The following is a 23,182-nucleotide window of genomic DNA, read 5'->3' as shown; positions in this document are numbered from 1 at the left end:
ATATTATAATGAAAGCAACCATACACAGCAAATGGATGAGCATGGCTATGTTCCAATAAAACTTATTTACAGAAGCAGGTGGTCATCAGGATTAGTTCATGATTCTCAAATGTTATATCTCACTGGACTGGGTAGTCAGTTCTTAGCATTCTTAGTGATTACATATTTCTGCATTGACTTTGCCTCTTTTATGTTTTAGTCTCTCTGTCCTTTACTCCTGCTCCTTTGAATTACTTTCTCAGATATTATACCCATTCACAGATCTTTGTTTCATGCCTGTTCTGGCAAAAACCCAGACTAATAACATTAGTACCAGGAATGGGGTTAGAAATTAACTCATGACATGTAGTATCATATCTATTGATTCTTATCTTTGCTTAATTGTGATAATAGACATGTAGGATGTGAGGCATTTGGTTGTATGATACCTGGGCCATTAAACCATATGGCAGAAACTTCAATTTTAAGGATTATGAAATAAATCAGAATTTGTTAAGTGCTGTGAAAAACTGTAACAAGAGAAAATGATAGACTCAGTGAGAAACCTATCAACTCAAAGAAAGCTATGAAACCACAGTGTTTCTGTTGAAGAGTTACAGAAAGCCCTTCTGTCTCCAGTATCTGGTAGAACTGGGCTAAAAATGAGTCCCAGTATTTAATTTTAAGCATGGTAGATCTGCCAAGGAAACTCAGTGTGCAACTGTGACAGGTTCCCTATGTCAGAGTTAGAGACCTAAAAAGAAAACAAAAACAAAAACAAACAAAAAAACCTTGAGACCTAAAACCTAGAATGAGAATAGTTGTTTTATTTTATTTTATTTTATTTATTTATTCATGAGAGACACAGAGAGAGAGAGAGAGGCAGAGACACAGGCAGAGGGAGAAGCACGCTCCATGCAGGGAGCCCAACGTGAGACTCGATCCCAGGTCTCCAGGATCACGCCCTGGGCTGAAGGTAGCACTAAACCACTGAGCCAACCAGGCTGCCCAAGAATAGTTGTTAGATAAACCTGAGATTCTTAAAAGCTCCCTGATTTTTATGTGTGTGCCAACAGAAGCATCTCCCTTCCCTTGATAGAGAACATATTACTTTTGCTTAGTGATCTTGTAGATACTCACCTAAGGCAGGTGCCTTCAAAACGGTGCTTGCTGACTAGAAGATCTACCCCTGCCTCCACTATATTGCCTTTATGCCAAATACCAGGGTCAGGACTCCGTATACCCCAAGTAGGAAATGAGCTGCGGCTCTTTGGGAATAGAGCTTACACACAGAATCATTGTAAAGTCTTGGCTAATATACCCTAGAGGTAATTGGTAAAACATGGATGAAAGTGAATTTGTAGAGTCTTTCACTGGTTAGGTGAGGGCTTGGCATGTGAACACCCATCACTGTCTTGAGATTCAATATTCTGGCAAGATTTTCTGGTCCCAGTACTTACTACGTAGATCTTTGAAGCTGGGACATGATAACTGCTTATATAGCTAATGGAATGGAGATGATATAGAAACTGTAAAGCCTATTATGAAGAAGTGGTCAGAAGGCTCAGGAAGTATGTTGTCATGAATTAATTGTGTGAGATTGGAGAACCCATCAGCTGACTTAGTTCTCTTGCTGGTTCCCAGAACACTGCTTTCATCTAGGCAGTGATGAGTGTGCTCATGTGGACATAACTGGCATCTCTGAAAAGCTCAATATTGGCTGTCCTTTAGATACTAGAATAGGTAGTGGAAGATGCTGCTGTGGAATTGAGATCTCTCATATGGAGCTGTATCCCTGATAACTAGAATACATAGACCTGGAAACCAAACGACAGAAGCAGAATTAACTCCCCTCACCCTCATTTTCAGTCACTCACTTGTAGAAGTTTTTCTATTTCTGTAAACTTAGACTCTTCCAGATTACAAATGCTAAATCTTCTTGGGTGAAATACTCTTCTAGAGGATACAAGATGGGTTCTAAAGAACTTGAAGCTAGAAGTATCACATGGTCTCTATAGGCTTCTCATGCTGGGAGAAACCAAGCCAAAAAAATCAAGTTCTTGTATAGGTGGCAGTAATCCATTTTAAGCACTGTGAGCAGCTAGAATTCCAGCTATATAAGGGGAACCTAGGATTCACTATGACATTGCTCGGTGCCCCCATTTTCAGTAACCGTTAATGGGCAGTTGCAGCATTTGAATCCAATAAAGCAAGGCAATTAAGGACTCATGCATGAAATTCAGATCACATTCTAAGCTAGCCACTTAGACCAGTGTAAGTCTTGGTAAAGGGTGAAGGAATTCTAGAATAATTGAGGGAGGGTGGAGATGATAAACATCAATAAAACTTCAGGATTAAGATGCTACAGTGAGGACTGCCGTTTTTTTTACTAATTCCCTTGTATTAATTATATGAAGAGCATGTGACTGGCTCCCATCTTGAATGTGATATTTTGCTGTGCTGAATTTAGTGGAGGGTATTAACATATCTGAGTAGTGCCTGGGCTCCACTGTGTTGGGTGCTTTTTCTGCATCACTTCAAACCTTTGTGGCTTTAACTCATTTCAGCCATTGTTTTAATAATAAATTCCACATGGTCTTCAAATAACTTCATACAAGGGCAACCTAAAAGTCCTCAAGTTCTCTTGTTTCTTGACCCAGAGCTTCTCTTAAGTTGTATTATAAGACATCCATAGGAATCTACTCACGTCTGAACTGATGCATGAATGACCCAGAAGTGCAAAGTTGTAAGTATCCCATATATGGTAACTTTTCAATTATAGAAGATGGGAGATGATGAATAAATATTTCCTTCTTTTTTCCCTGCATGGAAAAGTCCTAAACATGTTGTTGTTTGTTTGTTTGTTTTTTTTTAGATTTTTTAGGGATCTGTGGGATAGAGCATCCACTATTCATAGTAGTGGCTAAACAATGTACTCTCACATTGAGTTTTCCTTTTCCCTTGCTTGAATCCACCATGCATAATTTCTGCTTTCTGTATATAAACTTTACCTCAGGGTCTACTTTAAGAGGAATTTAGGCTTTGCAAATCAGAAAGAATAATACTTACATTTCACCCCAGGATTTCCATGCATAAACGAATGTTTGATTGCTTAGTCTAGCAGTCATCAAATCTGTGAGAGACAAGGAAATTCCAGTCTCTTAGATTCTCCAAAATATCAAAGATACTTTATTAAAGGTAATTACTGAGTATGACAAAAAAAAAAAAAAGAAAAGAAAATATTCTGATAAGGCAAAAGTACTAGAGAAGCCCTATCTTGGGTTTTTATATTATGCATAATGTATCCCAAATTCAGATGGAGGTGTGATGGTTCCACAAACCTGGTGATTAGATGGTACATTTGAAAATATGGTTTAGGCCCTATCCTTAATTCTTGAAAATTTTAAATTTGTTAAAGCAAAGCTGACTTTACTTGAATCCTTTGGTGCCTTTCCAATTAACCGCCAAAGATAGAGCTTGATGGAATCATAATATTGCATATTAGTAACTCTAATCATTATTCTAAATGTAGTTTGCTTTTTGTCAATTATAGTTCCTTAGGGGGCAATCCAAACTGCTGTGTAAAGAAGGCTCAGAAGAACAGCACAATTTAAAGTACTACAGAGGCTTTTATGTTGATTGAGTTTTTCATTTTAGATTTTTTGAAAACATAAACAATTTTTGACATTAGCCCTTTTTCAATTCTTCTTCAAAATTAGAGTAAAAAATATTCTAGGGACTCTGCAAATATGTAACATCACTGACTTGGTTACCAAGAGTAGTGAGTAATACAATGGCTTAGAGTCAAAGAATGTTAGGTCTCAAGTCTTAACAGTAACTTAAGTATATCTTCTAAGTAATTGAATTAAGTAAAGGCAGAGTGAGATAAATTAGCTTGTCAGTTCTATGACCAGGAAGACCCTTGTATCTTGACTGAAAGTCAGTCTTTTCCTTTAGGAGGTTGGGAAGATTTGGGGAAAATTATTTTTCTTTTTTTCTTTTTAAAAAATAATTCTCGTAGTCTTCCCTGTTTGTGCCTTGAAACAGAAAACACTGATAGAAATAAAGTATCAGAAAGTGGGAGTGAGAAAGAGGGGTTCCAGAATCCTGAGTGTTTTCCACGTGGAAATATATTAATCAGATACCTTCCCAGTGGCTAGCACTGACCCTTGAACCAGCTTCTGAGAGACATCCTCTGGAGATCATCTTCCTGAGGGGTGATCTAGATCTTTTCATGGAGATAGAAGTGGCTACTCTAATACCATCCCAAGTCTGATTGACTTCCCCTAAATGAATCCTCCTATTATTCATCCGTCTGTCTGACCTCACTCATTGAGTTTCCACTTTCCACTTCACTTTCTGTTCCACTAGATCCTGGTGCAAAGGTCTGAATAAGGACAGCTTGCTACCAGACGAATGTAGAGAAAGTTTTATTCTTCTTTACCCATGGAAAAGAGTCTGAGCATGCAGTGTCCAAACCATGTAGGTATATCATTTCAGATAGGGTAGCTTACATTAAGATAACAAACAGCCCCAGAACCTGCTAGTTTGAAACAATAAATGTCTGTTTATCATCTGAGCTACACATCCAGTGGAAGTTACCAGGTAGGGATGAGGGAAGGGGAGCTATGTTCATTTTAGTCCCTCAGGCTGATAGAGGCTTCCAAACAACATATGCTTCTGTGATCAAACAGGCTGCCAATGGGAACATGATGAAGTGCACAGTTATTTTTTTTTTTTTTTTACAAGAAGTGATACTCTGCCCACATCCAAGGGAGTAGGAGAAGAGAAGTAGAAATATTTTGTAAAACAGAGGTAATAACTAGCGCAATTCACTTATGATCTCCCCACCACTACTCATAGAAAAAGGATGTGTGAGCTCTTGCTCCACCTCCTATGACCCACTGTTTTGAAGCTACTTTTCTTTTCTAGCTTCTGTCTTCCATCCTGGAAGTGGAATGGGTCCACTAGCACCCATATATTTGGCTTGTCTCTAGCATTCTTTCTATCTACATTGGTGTGATTGAATCTCTGGATACTCCCTGTGGAAGCACAGCTATGTGTAACCAACAGGCCAACACCACATCACCCTTGAATTCACCCCAAATCACCCAGAATCCAAGCTTAGATATACCACCTCAGGCTTTTGATTGTACAAAAGGGTACTTCCATAATAGATTGAGAAGGCGAGAGAAATGAGATTGGCCTAAAGAAAACTTGAAACATAGCAATCATATAATGGAAAATGCTGGATGGACTGAACTGATTTAGAAACTAGACTTAAGGGACACCTGGGTGGCTCAGTGGTTGAGCATCTGCCTTTGTCCCAGGTCATGGTCCCTGGGTCCTAGGAGTGAGTCTTGCATCAGGATCCCCATGGGGAGTTTGCTTCTCCCTTTGCCCATGTCTCTGGCTCTCTTTCTCTGTCTCTGTCTCTCAGGAATAAATAAATAAAATCTTAAAAAAGAAATTAGACTTAAGATTATTAGAAAAGAACCAGAATACCAAAAATAAATATTTGATATTTTAGATTTATTGTCTGCCTACTTATGTAAGAAATAAATATATATAAATAGTAGATATAAAGAAGCTTTTAAATTGAAAAAGATTTCTGAAACAGTTGATTGAAGTTATGTATGTATTTTATTTGAATACTGTTATATGAGGGGTCGTGGATTTATAAGATGGGACTACAGGGTAAAATTATAATTGGAACCCATAGGAATTTGTTATAAAATACCACTCATAACTAAATTCCTTCCAAATCTTACTATATTGGTTAGTAAAGAAAACACTAAAAAAAAAAAGAAAAAAAGAAAACACTGAAACCTGAGAGTTTGATTCCAGGCACTATTCTATCTCTAATTAGTGGGATAAACTTGAAAAAGTTAGTTTGCCCTTTTAGGCCTCATATTCCTCATCATTTAAATGAGAATATTGGACTAAATTATCTGAAAGGTCCCTTTCGGATATAAATTAGAGAACCCTTATCTTCTTAGCATTACGTCTATTTAAATGGGCCTAGAGACTTAGATCCCAGTAGACTATTTTTTAAATATTTTATGTATTTATTCATAATACACAGAGAAAGAGAGAGAGAGAGAGAGAGAGAGAGAGAGAGAGGCAGAGACATAGGCAGAGGGAGAAGCAGGGTCCGTGCAGGGATCGCAATGTGGGACTTGATCCTGGGACTCCTGGATCATGCCCCAAATGCTCAACCGCTGAGCCACCCAAGTATCCCACCCTCTTTAACTATTTTATTGACATCTTGGGCGTGATTCCCCATCCTTCCTCTTGAGTAACAGACAGCCCTGGTCAGACATTCCCAAGTGTTTGTACAATAGCCTGCATTATTTTATTGTTATTATTATTGCTATTATTATTATGATAGATCACAAGAGTATAGACTGTTCTTCATTCCACAACCAGCTGTAACCTATTTGAGTCACCATGGTGACTTCACACAAATGAATAGATATTATTAAAAAATAAATTTTGTAAAACTTCTTAGTTCACACTAGTAAGAGATGCTGATTCCTAAGATAGCTCTCAGTCACACATTAGCCCAGTTCTGAGCGCAGAGATCTCAGGGTGTGATCAGTCAAGGCAATTATCTTGAAGTCTTTTACTCCAAGGGTTCTCCGTTTGTTGGGATGTCTGTTTGAAAACTGTCTAGGCTAGGGCTGAAGGCACATTTCTGGGCCACATAAGACCATCAGTTTGTTGGATCAAGTGCATTAGATCAGAGCAGTGAGTTTCAAACAACGTCCTCTAAGTTGTTGAACTCCCACTTTATAAAATGAGTAAAAATGGAGTTGCCCTCTCTTGAACTATCAGTGCCATGGCCCATTGATGGAACACTAGGGTAAGACTGAATAGAGGCTCATTCTCAAAAGACATAAATGAATTTGTAAAGCCATTATCTAAGTTAGATTAACCTAGGCTATCTCTGTATGGTCCTACAAGTTTTCAGGCTGAGAAAAAGATCCCTCTGATTACTTGGGAATAGGCAAATAAACAAGAATTTAAGCTGAAAGAGCAGTTTGGGGGGTTCACGTAGGAGTAAGGAGAGGATTGTAATGGTAGAGATTCTGAAATTAGGTCATATCCTGATAATTTGAATTCTGTGACAGCAATATTCTTTGATTGTTTAGATGTCAAGAATAAGAAAGAGAACACAGGGATCCCTGGGTGGCGCAGCGGTTTGGCACCTGCCTTTGGCTCATGGCGTTATCCTGGAGACCCAGGATCGAATCCCACGTCGGGCTCCCGGTGCATGGAGCCTGCTTCTCCCTCTGCCTGTGTCTCTGACTCTCTCTCTCTCTCTCCCTCTCTGTGTGACTATCATAAAAAAATTAAAAAAAAAAAAAGAACACAGAAAAGGTTGACTTCAAGTATTTTGGCCTAAAATGTGTAAGGAGAGTTGCCATTAACCTGTGAGAAAGTGGGCTGTGGATTATATCTTTATATAGTTTACATATTAGACCATATAAGGTACTATTTAATAGTGTAGATTGCATATATTTTTATAATTCATAGGTTTGTATCTATATAACTATTTATAGGTGTGTGTGCATATGTATATATATGCACCTATATAGTAGGAGGGGGAGTTTCCAGGAGCTTAAATTTAGATATTTTGAGATAGCTTCTATGTTCATGAATCTCCTAGTGTTTTCCTATGACTATGTAATGTTACAAATACATTTGTAATCATACTTTACACAGCATTTTATAACCTTCTTTTTCCTTTGGACCCAGATGAAGAAGGAAAATCTTTGTAAAACTACAGAATTTATGCTATTTCTTATATCAAGTATCTTCTCCAGGATCTCTCAAGGAGGTAGGACACTTAGCCTCTAATAAATAACCCAAGGTTATTACTACTGTAATACGCTTGAAGGATCTACACTTTTGTTTTTGTTTTTCTGAAGCAGACAACAAAACATGGTATACTGGGATAGATCAAGCCTTCAGGCCAAGATGATGACATACGATAAACTTTCTTGGAGGGAAAGGCAAGTCCCTGATGGTGCTATAGTAGAATTATGGAAAGTATATGGATGAAATTCTCCCCAGTTTCCTCATTTAGTTGTACATCCAAAAGCCTAACCTCACAAAGGAGCGGTTTGGTTTCTTAATACATTTCTGGGTTTTATAAACCCAAAATGTCCCTTAGATTAACCATAGGCCAATTGATTCTGAGGCAGATTGCTCTAGACCTATGATTAAATTTAAATGTGGGTCTTTTCATAGTTCAGACAACACATTACCAAATTCCCTGACTAGAACTCTGTCACACATAACCTAGGCCCCTTACATAATAGAAAACATTCATTTCCCTTGAAGACAACATGAGACAATTCTCCAGGAAGCAACTAACATTTGTGTTACTTACAGTTACTTCTTTGCCCTTTCAGAACAATAGGGCTCTAATTCCTGTACCTCCTTCTACCCTCCATTATGGGGCTTGGAGCCTCTTGGCTCTTCCCTGCTCAAAGACGTTCTCCCTGCAATTCCATGATAAATCATTCTAGCTGAAAAAGGTTGCTCTTTGCTATCCAGAATTGATAGGTGCCGGGTCCTTCTGCATTCTATCCCTCTCTGAACAAAGGGGTCAGAGGCAGGATATACTGATTTGTCCCACTTGTACCACATGGTCATGACCAACTATCATTTCTTGGTCATATGCTGCACTTTTATTATAAAGTGCAAATCATTGCTATAAACTAAGTAAGTAGAATTGGCATCTGAGAGAAAGGCAGAAAGTGAAAAGTCCAGAGTCTTGGTGAGAGGCTGTGGAGCAAACAAGAACATCATCAAGACAATGAGTATTTAGAAAGAAGTAGCTCCACAAAAAACGTAAATGAGCAAAACCAGAAATGTGATGTAATCAAAGAAAACTTGCTAATTGTCCATGTTTGCCTCTGGCTCACTGCATTTCCAATGTAACTGGGGCAGTGTACTTTGGAACACAGAAGGTTCCTGTGATGACAAGAGTTGCTGAGTGTTCTGAACCTTAGCCTGAAACAGAACAGCTTTTTTATATAGCTCCCAGTCTTCGTTTGTTAGCCCACAAGCAAAATGACATTTGGCCCAAAAGCCCCACAGCTGTCAGTTCCAACAAAGGCCAGGGTGACTTTGTCCACAAAACAGAAAATTTACTATAAATGAGGAAGTGCTTTGGGACAATAGTCCAAGCTTAGGGAGCTTTATATAAGGTGACAGCTACAGAAGAACTTAGATTCTAGAAGCTTGTTCAGAGCAAGAAATTGAATTTTATCAGTGTCCTAGAGAAAGTTACCCAGCTTCACCAATTAACACACAGTGCTGACTTTAATGGTGTCCTTTACACACGTAGCATGTTCAAATAAATATTTAATACGCATACCAATTAAGAGTCCTTAGATCCTTCTATTTAGGTCATGTTCCTTGGTAGGATAATATCATTGATCCTATATTTTTCTGAAATAATGTATACTTGGTAATGTAGTTATTCTTAATTAGTATGATATAAGCTACTCTTTTATAATCAGATATCATTGTTTTCCTTTTTAAAATTTGAGCTCTTATTGAAGTATGACTTACTGACGTAGGTCAGGTAAGATTCTAAGACTTATGTGAAGGTGACTTATTTGCTTATACTGTTAGGGAACAATACTTCCATGCATGAGATAAATAGGATTGTTCAGTGGGGAAATTGAATTGTGATGTAGTCATAAGGCAGCATCAACCAGTGTCATGGGGTTGACACTACAGAGTTGGTCTGAATTGAGAGAAGGTCTAGGGCTGTGCACCCCTGTATCAACCAATACAGAATACAGGCTGCCCCAGGGGAGAAGGCACAAATTCAGGGAATGTAAAGCAGTCCCATTGTCTGAAGGCAGTTTCCATTGAGCAATACAGCTGTGAGCCTTTAGCAACAGCCTTTCCAGCAGCTGAGTAATGAGAAACTCAGTCCTGAGAAGAGGATATGGTGAGCTCAGGGAAGCCCTCCATAATAATTGACTACAGTTCACCCCTTGCATTCTGATTTCCTGAGTTGATAGTCTAAATTCATCTCTCTTGCAAAGAACTGCTCCAGGATTCTGGTTGTTTTTGTTTCCTGAGAAAATTTACAAACGGAGGGTTAGTAGAGAAGCAAAGTTCCTGTCACGAAAACTGGCTCCTAAGGCTCTATTTAATACTCATCTCTCTCCTAGAGATTCTAGATTTCCCTCATACTGTCCATAGGTGGCTTACTGGGTAGGATAGTCTAGGTCCTCATCTGAGTACCTGGCCACACATGCTTTCAAACACAACAAAACAAGATTTGTGGGATACAACTTGAGCAGTGAGAAAGAGAGAAACTGATAAATTTAAAGATTTATATTAGAAAAGAAGAAAAGTAAAATAAATGTTCTATGATTTCATTGTAAGAAACAGAAAAAGGAGAAAATCAGCCCCCAAATAATTAGAGATAAGGAAATAATAAAGACAGGAATGTAACTTATTGGAATAGAAAATAAACAATAGAGAAAGTCACCATAACCAAAGATGGTTCTTCCAGGCTTTTTGTTTGATTGTTTGTGACCTGATAGCTCATTTCTTTTTATTGTGAATAAAATTTCATTGTATGTATATAATACAGTTTGTTTATCCACTCACCTATTTAAGGGTATTTTGGTTTTTGCCAGTTTTTTTGCTGTTATGAGTAAAAGCACTCTACTCATTCATGTACAGGTTTTTATGCGGACATAGTTTTCAACTCAATTGGAAAAATATCTAGGGACATAATTGCTGGAGCACATGGTAAGACTATGTTTACATTGCTAGGAAGCTGCCAAACTGTCTTCCAAAATGGCAGCATCATTTTGCATTTCCATCAGCAATGAATGGGAATTCCTCTTGCTCAGAATTCTGGGTAGAATTTGGCACTGTCTTTTTTGAGAAGGGTGAGGTTAGCCATTCTAATAGGTGTGTGTAGTGGTATCTCATTGTTGCATTATTTGAAAGTCACTAATGATAGATGGTATTGAACGTCTTTCCAGATTCTTATTTGCTATCTGTGTATCTTCTTTGTGAAGTATCTATTCAGATCTTTTGCCCATTTTTTAAAGACTTAAATTTTTTAAAACTTTATTTTACATAGAGAGAGCTGTCAAGTAGAAGGAGTGGCAGAGAGAGAGGGAGAAGCGGACTCCCCACTGGAAGGGAGCCTAGACTCAGGGCTTGATCCCTGAACCCTGAGATCATGACCTGAGCCTAAGGCAGCTGCTTATATGACTGAGCCACCTAAGTGTCCCAGGTCACTTTTTTTAAGAGCAGTTTTAGATTTACAAAAGAAGTAAGGGAAAGGTACAGAGATTTCCCATGTATCCTTTGATACTACATATGCATAGCCACCACTGTTATTAATATTGCTTATCAGAATGGTACATTATTTGCCAAAGATAAACCTATATTAACATTATCACCCAGCATCCATAGTTTACCTTAGGGTTCAAACTTTTGCTCATTTGTAAATTGGGTTGCTTGTGTTTTTGTTGCTGAATTTTAGAAATATTTGCAGTTTAGATACAAGTACTTTATCAGATATATGTTTTGTAAATATTTTCTCCTAAATTGTTAATTGCTGTTATATAGGAAAGCCATTGCATTTTGTTTATTGACCTTGTATTGTGCAACCTTGTTAAAAATTGCTACAATTGCTACTTCCCAGAGATTTTTTCCTTAGTTCAGTGGTATTTTTTCTTTTTTTTTTTTTTTAAGATTTTATTTATTTATTCATGAGAGACACAGAGAGAGAGAGGCAGAGACACAGGCAGAGGGAGAAGCAGGCTCCATTCAGGGAGCCTGATGTGGGACTCCATCCTGGGACTCCAGGATCACGCCCTAAGCCGAAGGCAGTTGCTCAACCGCAGAGCCACCCAGGTGCCCCTCAGTGGGATTTTCTGTATAGATAATCATGTTATGTGCAAATACGTTTCTTTCTTTCTAATCTATATATATTTTATTTACCTTGTCTTATTGTACTAGCTAGGACTTCTAGTACAATTTTAAATAGGAGTGGTAGAAGCAAACATACTTACCTAGTTCCTGGTCTTAGGGGGAAAAAAACATCTAGTTTTTTCTCATCCAATATGTTAGGTTTCTTTCAGATGTTCTTTATCAAGTTACAAAAGGCCCCTCTATTCCTAGTTTACTGAGAGTTTTTATCATGAATGTTATTAAATTTTGTCAAATGTTTTTTCTGTGTCAAATGATTTGCTCATATGAATTTTTTGTTAGCATGCTGATGCAATTGATTAAATTAACTGACTTTTGAATGTAGAAGCAGTTCTGCTTGTCTGGAGCAAATCTCATTGGTCATAACATATAATTCCTTTACACATTTTTTGGTACAATTTGATAATGTTTTGTTGATAATTTTTATATCTGTGGTCTGGAGAGATATTGGTCTATAGCTTTCCTTTTTTGTAGTGTCTTGAACTGGTTTTGGTATTATAGTAAAACTGATTTCACAGAATGAATTATAAAATGTTCTCTGTTTCTATCTTATGGAAAAGAATAAAATATAGAGATATTATAACATTTCTTCCTAAAATACTTGGTAGAATTCACCAGTGAAACCATCTTAAGCTGGTGCTCCCTTTTTTGGAAGGTTATTAATTATGGATTCAATCTCTTTAATTCATATAGAGCTATTCAGGTTATTTTGTTGTTTTTGTTAAGTCTTGGTAGTTGATGTCTTACAGTTGGAAAGACATGGAAGATTTGCCAATATAGACAAAGGAAACTTGTATACAATTTGTGGGTAGACAGTTAATTATTCCTTCAGTGTTTATGGAATAAAAAAAATAACCTCTCTTTTATTTCTGATGTTAATAATTTTTATCATTTCTATTGTTTTCTTGATTAGCCTGGCTAGAAGTGTATAGATTTTTTTTTTTTAAGATTTTATTTATTTATTCATGAGAGACAGAGAGAGAGATAGAGACAAAGACAGAGAGAGACAGAGACACAGGCAGAGGGAAAAGCAGGCTCCATGCAGGGAGCCTGACCTGGGTTCGATCCCAGGTGTCCAGGATCAGGCTCTGGGCTGAAGGCAGTGCTAAACCACTGAGCCACACAACCTGCCTGTGTATAGATTTTATTAGTGTTTTTCAAGAAATGACTTTTGTTTCACTGATTTTTCTCTACTGACATCCTCTTTTAATTTCTTCTCTGATTTTTATTTTCTTCTACTTGCTTTAGACTTATATTACTTCTATTCCTTTATTTTTCTAAGGTGGAGTCTTAAATTATTGATTTTAGAGCTTTTTTTCTTTTTTTTTCAGTGCTAATTTCCCTCTAAGCACCACTTTCATTACATCTCCCACTTTTCAATAAGGTGTACTTTCATTTTTGTTTAGTTCAGAATATATTTAAATTTATCTTGAGACTTCTTTTACCTATGCATCATTTGGAAGTGTGATGTTTAATCCGCATATACTTTGAGATTTTCCATCCCTCTTTCTGTTATTGACTATAGTTTAATTCCGTTGCAATATGAGAACATACTCTGGTATAATATGTATTCTTTTAAACTTGTTTAGGTATGTTTTATTGCCCTGAATATGGTCTATATTGGCAAATCTTCCATTTGCACTGGAGAAGAATGGTGTTTTCAGCTGTCTTTGGATAAAGTATTCTATACATATCAGTTAGATCCACTTGACTGGTGGTAGTGTTCCACTGTATCTTCACTGATTTTTCCGACTATGGTGTCTATCAATTACTGTAGGAGGGATGTAGGGGTATTTTGTTGAGACACAACTGTGGGCATATCTCAAGGCTATCAGAATTTCTGGAGTGGGAATGCCAGGATATGTGTAATTTTTAAAGCACTAGAAGTTATTCCCTTATGAATTGCATAGGTAAGATAGCAAACTACTACCTTCATGAGAATTTTTTATACATTTCCCCTTGAAAATGAAGGAAAATTTAGTTTTACAAGTACTAAAACTCTGGTATCAGAGCATGACACATTCTCTTAGAAGGTCAAGCTTCAAATGTACAGTGCCCGGGAACCATGGGCAGCCAAAGGATACACATGTAGAAATGTGTATGGCAAGACTTAAAAATTCCATGTGTTGTCTTGAGTTTGGGGGGTTTCATGGGGTCACAAAACTCAGCCATGAGTTTCCTTACCTTTACCTGTTATCACCCACCCAGTGAGAAAGACTTTTTACCTGGAATTCAGCTAGCCCAGCTGCACTCCACCCTCTGAATATTACAGAGCCTGACTACCACAGTTCCTGCTGGTAAATAAATGCTTTGGGACACCTGGGTGGCTCAGTGGTTTAATGCCTGCCTTTGGCCCAGGGCATGATCCTGGAGTCCTGGGATCAAGTCCCACATAAGGCTCCCTGCATGGAGCCTGCTTCTCTCTCTGCCTATGTCTCTGCCTCTCTCTTTCTCTCTTTCTGTCTCTCAGAAATAAATAAAATCTTTAAAAAAAAAAAAAGCTTCACCTCACCACACCTCCCTACTCTCCTTGGTTCTTTAGAGAGAGTGCAGTGTCCTCCTCTCTAGTAAACTGCTGCCACTATCATCTGTCCAGTGTTGGGTGTCATGTGTTCAGCAATCTCACACTGTTTTGGGTGAAGGGCCCCTCATTCACCAATAAGGTAAATGGAGTAATTAGAGTATCTAAAAGAAAACGAATGTAGCAGGAACAGGAAAGGAAGATATTAAAGGAGGATAGTAGAAAGACTGCATTTAAAAAATGCTTAGTAATTTCAATTATGATATAATTAGTTTTACTATTTTTCAGGTAAAAAATGATCCAGCTTTCAAAGTGTTTGTATACTCTTTTCTGTAAATTACATGCTGTTATGATAAACAATATCCTTAATAATGTCCATAAGCATTTTCCCTTTAAATGAAGCAATTTAAAAAATGGAAGAAATATACAACTGTCAATTTGGTTAAAAATAATGGATTTTTTTCTGAAGATGTTGTTTTTTCAGTATTAACTCTTTAATCTTACAACATTGAATCAGGACTGTGAGCAGTCCATCCTGCTGGTTCTGTTGAATTCCCCTTAAACCAACAATCACTAAAGGCATGCCAAACTGAATAGAAGTACTTCTCTTGTTAAATAAAACCAATAGGGGGCCTGATGCAAGGAATGCTTGGCTAGGTAAGCAGGCTGAACATGCTGAGCAGCAGTTTAGAGGCACTCTGCTAGGTTTTCCTTTTATTTATTTACTTGTTTGCTTTTGTTTTCAGAAAACACTGCCTCTGAAGTCCAGGGTTGTGATAATCATTCAGATCCCTTCAAAATCACAGTTGCTTTACCCAAAGTCACTGTCTTTGTAGAATTGATGAATTTTTAGATTGAGGTATTCTTGATATAAAATGCCTTTAGATTAAAATAAAACACAGATACTGAATTTCTTATTTATTCCTTCTATTTGATACAAAATGATGGGAAATGACACTAATTAGAAGATCCCATAGTATATCCTTTATTCATAATGTGCACCCTCTTTAAGTCGATAGCTTTTTTTTTAATAAAAGGAGGAGAGGAGGAAGAAGGGTGAGAACAGAAGAAATGAGAGCGTGATGAGGCTTACTCTCCCCATCATCTTTTTAATCACTCTCCTGAAACTATTCTTCATCTCCTTTACTCAGAAGTAACCCATCCTTGTGTCCTCCTGTAATGCTGTATTTAAATCTCCCCCTAAAGCTTGTTTTGGACTGAAATAGAGGGAGTCACTCTTATGTCATTTTTTTTTTTTAATTTTTGCTCGCCCATCTTTATAGCCCTAGGATGGTGGCTGTAATAGACACTCAAAAATACTTATGGGATAGATTTTAGTGTGCTGTTGCAGTGTTAGTTACTGCTGTGGAGGCCGAGAAAATTAAGGCCATTCCACTTTAAGTTCAGCGTTAGCACAAGTACAGCCATCCCAGGCCCCTCTGAATAAGAGCTGAAATTTACATTACTTCAGTTACAGGAAAAAAAAACCAGTTTACAGCTTAAAGTCCTAGAAAGCCCCATATTAGAATAACAGAGTCCAAGCCAGTGGCAGGAAGCCCCATATTAGACTGAGAACAGAGCTCAACGCCCATGGCAGGAAGTCCCATATCAGAATGAGAACAGAACTCAATTCCCTTGAAAGCCCCATATCAGAATGTATACAGAACTTGAGAAATTCCTCCACCCCTTCTGGAGGTCCCCTAGACCAGCCCATAAAACTCAGCTGAAACCCACCTCAGGGTCCAAGTCCCTGCTCCACTGTGTCGGGTATACTTGGACCCAAGCTCGAGCTTGTAAATAAACCCTCATGTGTTTGCATTGGTGTCGGCTCCTTGGTGGTTTCTCGGATTCGCAATCTTGGGCACAACAACTGTCAGTGAGGATCAGGGACTCTTCTGCCTTTCTCATCCTCCAGTAACCAAGAGTTCCATTTGTTCATTTTTATTTTCAGCAACAGCCTAACTCAGAGATCATAGGACCAATAGTGGTATTACATCAGGAAGAACTTAAAGGTCATTGGTCTCAAATGGATGTCATCTCAGAAGGGAAGAGAACAAAAGAACTTTGTGTATTCAATTCCTGTGATGCCAGCTGGTTCAGTGCTTTGTGTCTCCTTTTGGGTTTAGAACCTGCCCTCAACTTGGCTCCTGACTTGCATATGACTTGTTGGAGCACCTGGATACAAACTGATCTTAACATCTACCATTTTTGGTCCCTACGCACCCTTTTTGGTCCAGTTGGGTATCTTTCTCCTTGCTAAATCACTCTCTGGGCTGTGGCTGGAAATTTCAAATTGAAGGCAGTAGAGTTGGCTTCTTGGATTTGAGTCATTTTTGTCAAATTCAGAGCTACAATCACTTCCCAGCAGTTTCCCTTTTCGACTTTTTTTCCTCCTGTTTGTTTTAACTTTATCCGTAATCTGAAATGTCTTGCTGAGTTCTATTACCATTTTGCTTAATTTTCCAATTTTCTCCTCCCTAATTGTGCCTAGGCATGCTTTGCATCCAATAGTCTTCAGTTCCCGTGACTTTATTCTTAATCAGAGAAAGTTTTTTAAATCTGTGAACATGCCTTGAGGGGCTATTATGGCTGAACTCATTTACCCCATTCAAATTTAAAATGGGCCTCTCAGGAACTGGGAAGGGAGCTAGCCTGTCATAGAGGACAGGAGAACATGTAAATGCTAGTGGGATTTCAGATACAGGTACCACAAATCAGCCCTACCTAATGGTTCCTATCTGAAACCCCCCATTACAGCTTTATTCCTCAACCTTACAAAAGTTTTCCACTTGTTGGAATACTGTTTGCACCTATTTTGTTTAGTTATACCTCAATGTGAATGTCTTTAAACATAGCATTTCCCCAAAGCACAATTTAATAGTGGAGAGGGACTGTTTCTCACAGGTAGCTGTGTACCTTAGGTATTTGGGGAAGGTTCCCCGGAGATGAGATAAATAGAGCAGAAAAGAATAGCTGGGAACCCTGGAAAATAAAGCTCAAGGTTTTTGGGAAGAATGGTCATGCATCTTCATGTTGTTTAACTTCTCTGTCTTGTTCCTTCATGGGAACAACAGCAATGTCTAAGACTAAAGAGATCAATTTTCACTTAGTGAATCATTTTTCAGAATGGAACTGGTCCTCTGAAAACTACTCTGGAGCTTTTCTGCTTGTATTTTACCTGAGGTAGCATATTCTAGGCATTTGGGATTTCAGGGAGCCAGTGCTTTCAGAAGGCACAAAATGTCACTATCTTATTTCTGAATTACTCTATACAATAACCTTACTTCACGATCTCTTTTCCTCAGTGTAATGACTCTGTGCATTGGCTGCCCTTCACTGAGGTCAGTCTATCCAAGGGTTTTAATTCTTTACCTTAGAGATTAAACAATTATTTGATTTATAGAACCTTCATAGGGATTTTTAACCCAAATCTATTAACCCGAGAAGCAAGCATTTATGGTTTTTTTTATTCCAATAAAAAAGTCCTCTAAGTCAATATCTAAATGACTCAAAATATCATTGTCATCATTAGTCACTGAGGTTTTTTGTGTTTCCCCTTATAAGATTTAACTGGTTCTTATTCTCTGACATTTCGAAGCAAGAACAGCCTTTTGAATTCATTAGTGGCGTCCTTAGCTGGGTACTTCCCTCCTGTGAATTCAGGCCCTTCCCAGTTCAACTTTCTCTGGCACATAATTGCAAGCTCAGTATCTCTCTCCTCTGATTGTGACTTTTAAAAATTGCCTCTTTTCATTATGTGCTTTTTTTTTTTCCCCATGAGGCCTTGTGTGAGTCTTCTTAATTTTTGAAGCTTTTCTGTATCCCAGACCACCATTAGGATAAGCAGAAAATGGGAAAACTTTGTCTCTTACTGTGTGAAAGTAGCTTAAAGCATCCCCTCTCTGAAGGTCCTTTTGTCTCTCATTGCCCACCTGCACCCCAACACATAAGCATGGGAGATCTCAGTAGGGCAGCCACGTGTCTACCCAGAAGCAATTAGACAAGGTCATGAGATTCTCTTTCACCTCCTTCTCCAAGCTTCTCCTGGCATATGTAGCCTGAAGAACAAGTGGGGAGCACTGGAAAGTCGCCACACTCAAGAACCTCTCCCCTGCAAGCAAAACATTTAATGCATTTTATTTGAAAGCCATTTATTGGTTAAAATTTAGAGTTGCCCAACATGTTAAATCTTTCTCATGTGGCCCAAGAAATAACACCTAATTGGAACTTTACCTGTTACCCCCCTGCTTTTTATGGAGGGGCTCTGTTTTAGGCTCTAAATGAGTGGGAGTCAGTTCCTCATAGAGAATGCAAGGAATTGCAAAGGGGAAATCTTTTTAATCCTATTTTTGATGAAGAAAATTTGGTATCATAGTATTATTTACTCAAAAACTATGTCTGAAAACCAATTATGCAGAAATATGTTTGCCAACCAAGGATGTCTATTTGTTACAGATTATTGGCTACAAAAAACATCTAAGGGATTGAGAGTGTGGTGCTACAACTCCTTCTGGGGCATCCATATCAGCAGTGTCCAGACTATACAATATATTCTCAATAAAACAATTCAAAAGCAAAGTCACTGGCAGCTGGTAGCTAGAAGCTGAGAGCCAGGCTGGGGTGTTTCTGAACTAAGCATGGGCAAAAAAAAATTCCACAGAATATAAACAGTATTGAGACAAAGCCACATGTGACCCTGGAGAAACATGACAGTGACACAGAGACTCTGTGATGAAACTTAGATGAAAGGATACCATGGAGCACAAAAATGACTAAACACCCCCCTCTTCTGGCTAACATGAGTGATTAGTATTTCTTCATCAGTAACCACTCGTTACACATTATCCCACCTGTGGCTTCAGTGTGCCAAGATACCCAATCACAGAATTGCCTGTTGCTTCCTGATAGCACCCAATCCAGAACTGATCAAAAACTGATTTTTGTTTGTTTTGTTTTGTTTTAATGAGAAACATACATAACCACAAATAGCTTCAAGTTTCAGTAACAACTCCATACCCCATGGCCAAACAACTAAACAAAACCTGAAGCATCACTTAAAAGATGAAAAGTCTTATGAAATTAACTTACAAAAACATCCCTGTCAAGGAGTTTGGCATTTACTGTACATTAGTCAAAGGCTCAAGCTAAAATCTGATTTAAAAAAAAAAAAAACTCAGAGTTTACATTATTCATACAGATTCAGCATTGTTAAAAAATATGCACAAATAACCATATCCATGCAATATAATTTCTTTAAAAATTTAAAGCAATATAAAAGAGCAGACCTAAGTATAGAACAGGACATTTTGGTTTATATAACCTGTAGCCGAAGATTGCTATCTGAGTGGAGTAAAATTAATTCTAAATATTTTAAATGTGATTATTTCAATCAGTCAGCTAAGGGTGCATGTGAATTTCTGAACCATTTCTAAGGTGGAATCTGCTTGCTTGTTGCTGTAATATGTGTTGAATGCTGCTGTTCATGGAGCGTATTAGCTACATTTTAATAGTGTTTTACGGCACTATTCCCATCAGCCCTTCTAAAATCACCTTGCACGTGTTTAAGTCCAATAATGAGCCCCTCCCAACCCCCTTTTACCAAAATACTCAAAACTCCTCTTGTGTGTGCTTTCCCTTGCTGCTAACTTGTGTGACTATAGGTCTGTTTCTTGTGGTCATTGACCGATATGTTTCAAAACATGACACTTTTTACAAATGATTAACTAAAGAGAATTTGTCTAAATGTTCTTAAAACTAATATATTTTAAAATAGCATTCATTGGCTTCTTTGCCCTGATTAGAAAAGTTAAGCATGATCATTGTAGGAAAGTTGAAAAACACAAAAGTACATAATTTTTATAAACACTTTCCTTAGCCACGCTACTACCAATGCTACCATTACTGCCAGAACTATTAAATGCCACCACATCACAGCATCTAGGACATCAGAAAATAATTTGCAGGCAATATTATAGTAAAATACGATTTTTATCTTCATTTACAAATTAGGAATCTGGAGTTGAGAATGTTCACAGACCTAGTAAGTGGCAGACCTGGCATTTAAATGACTGTCTTTTAACGATCCATGTTTTTATTTTGCTTTTCACCATGTTTTAAAATCATTAAAATAAAATAAAATCATTAATTACTAGTTTTCTAGGGTTACTATAACAGCATGCCACAATGTGGGTTGCTTAAACAACATAAATTTATTTGCTCACAATTCTAGAGGCTGGAAGTCTGAGGTCAAGATGTCAGTAGGTTAGAGTCTCACAAGGCCTCTCTCTTGGCCTTGCAGATAACCACCTTCTCCCTATGATTTGTACAGTCATCTCTCTGTGTGTTGCTCATCTAATTATCTCTTCTCTGGATTTAAGGCACTCCTTTGTGATCTAATTTTACCTTAATTGCCTCTTTAAAGATGTTGTTGCCAAATATAGTCATAGTCTGAGGTACCAGGATATATACTATATACTTCAACATTTGTGTTAAGGGAAACACAATTCATCCCATAACATTAATGTATGGCTGTATCTCCTTTCTTTCTCTTATTTTAAAATTGCTTTTATTTTTTAGTAGTCACCATGCCATACATTACATTTCCAGAATTATTTATCTGATAACTAGAAATTTGTACCTTTTGACCACTGTCACCCACTTCTTCAACCCTTTGCCCCTGCTCCTGTGTCTAGAAACCACCAATCTGTTCTGTTTGGTTTTTTGTTTGTTTGTTTTTTAGATTCTAAATTTAAGCAAGATCATGCATACAGTATCTCTCTTTCTCTCTGTCTGCCTTATTTTATTAGCATAATGCCCTTGGGGTCCAACTATATTGTCACAAATGGTAGGACATTTTTTTCATTTTTATGACTGAATAATACCCTTCACCCTCTTCATCCATTCATCTATTGATGGACACATAGGTTGTTAACATATCTTGGCTGTTGTAAGTAATGCTGCAGTAAACATGGGGTTGCAGATATACTGAAGTTTATAGGCTAATATCTTAGGTTGCTGCTGCCTGATGCAATAGATAACATTTAGAGCAAACAACAGATTAGCCAGAAAGTTTGAGAAGAAAGTCTGAGAATGAGATAGATTCTTAAGGATTTTAAAAAGTCCCAATGTATTCCTGGGAATCTAGAAGGCTTCACCCATGTTCAAAGCTATATGTTCAGGGCCCACGAGAGGTATAAGAAGATCTTAAGACCTCAGTTCCTGCAAACCTTGAGGCTCAAAGGAAGCAGGAAGCAAAAGCTAAGGCAGAGTTGTCAACTGTGTTGCAGATTGTTAAAGATATGCCCCAAACACAGACACAGAGCCCATTGATGAAGACTGGAAATTTTTTTTGGTTCTAGTCATTTAAAGAGGGATCCCTGGGTGGTGCAGCGGTTTATCGCCTGCCTTTGGCCCAGGGTGCGATCCTGGAGACCCAGGATCGAATCCCACGTCGGGCTCCCGGTGCATGGAGCCTGCTTCTCCCTCTGCCTGTGTCTCTGCCTCTCTCTCTCTCTCTCTGTGTGACTATCATAAATAAATAAAAATTTAAAAAAATAAAAAATAAAAAATAAAGAAACATTTGTCCAGTCGTTAGTTAACCATTCAGCCAATAGAACAGAGACTTCAGAGAACATATACAACATGCAAACATTCTAGAATACATTCAGAAGAGTCACTAAACAAACTATAGTAAGCACAAACAACAAACCTTAAGAGAATCTAATTTCCGAAATTTCCACTTTATATTAATCAAAGTGTCCATATTTTAAAACAAAAAATTAATGTCATATTCATTCCATTTTTGTTTCTTTAACAAAAATATGACCATATACAGGAAACAGATTAAGTCAGTATAAATGGTGCCTGAGAAATTCAGACTTACTGAGAATCTCTGAATCTAAATTTTTAATGACTCTCCTAGATGATTCTAGGTCATTCGAAAATGATGGCAATTTGGTTTCTTTCTTTATATCCTTATAACTTTTACCTATTTTTCTTGTTATGTTTCATTGGCTAAGACATTGCATGTTGAATATGATCAATAATAATAATGGTAGGCATCCTTTAGTATTTCTCATTTTAAAGAAAATGCTTTAAATGGTCTATATTTAGGAGTAAAATTTTCTGTTTTGTTCTGATAGATAACTTTTAGAAGTTTGAGGAAGATTCTTTATATTTCTAATGACAGGTATTTTTCCTTTTTTTTTTTTTGACAGGTATTTTTCATATGAAATCCAAGCAGTTTACCTAGTGGCTAAAAATATCCATTAATAACAGATTTCAAGAATATGCACACTTAACAGTAAGACCCAGTAAATCAACATGTTATATATGTGAACTAAAAGTCCTGTAGGAAAACATTCTTTGTGCTATCAATATTAAAACAAATGATTTTAATATTTATTAATTGCTAATGGATTTTCACACATTATAATAAAAGCTTTTGGCTCATTGTCTTACAAATTTCATAGTAACACTATGAGATAGCTAAAATAAGTCTATTTTAGAGATGGAACCTGTACCAAAGAGTAGTTAATTAACTTTTCCGAATTGCTAAGGATCCTCTCAGTAGAGTGAGGATTTATATTCAGACCCAGTGATAGTAGTGCTAATCTGCTTAACAATTGTGCAATTGCATTATGCAATTAAGCAATATATGTCTTTGGAATGAAGAGTTTATTTACGTTTCATGTA

General features: G+C 37.4%; 1 long non-coding RNA gene across 1 annotated transcript in view; it reads right to left on the bottom strand.

Moving 5' to 3' along the window:
* The window catches only part of LOC140635198 (uncharacterized), a 44,528-nt gene that overhangs the window by 9,107 nt on the left and 12,239 nt on the right, over positions 1 to 23,182 (bottom strand). Inside the window, exon 2 of the long non-coding RNA XR_012032565.1 lies at positions 3,049 to 3,112. This is a non-coding gene — a long non-coding RNA (uncharacterized lncRNA). The remainder of the gene's footprint in view (positions 1 to 3,048; positions 3,113 to 23,182) is intronic.

This window comes from Canis lupus, chromosome 6 (genome assembly GCF_048164855.1).
Source record: "Canis lupus baileyi chromosome 6, mCanLup2.hap1, whole genome shotgun sequence".
Taxonomy (NCBI): Eukaryota; Metazoa; Chordata; class Mammalia; order Carnivora; family Canidae; genus Canis; species Canis lupus.
Note: the sequence above shows the minus strand (reverse complement) of the source record. Positions and strands in the feature narration are given on the sequence as shown.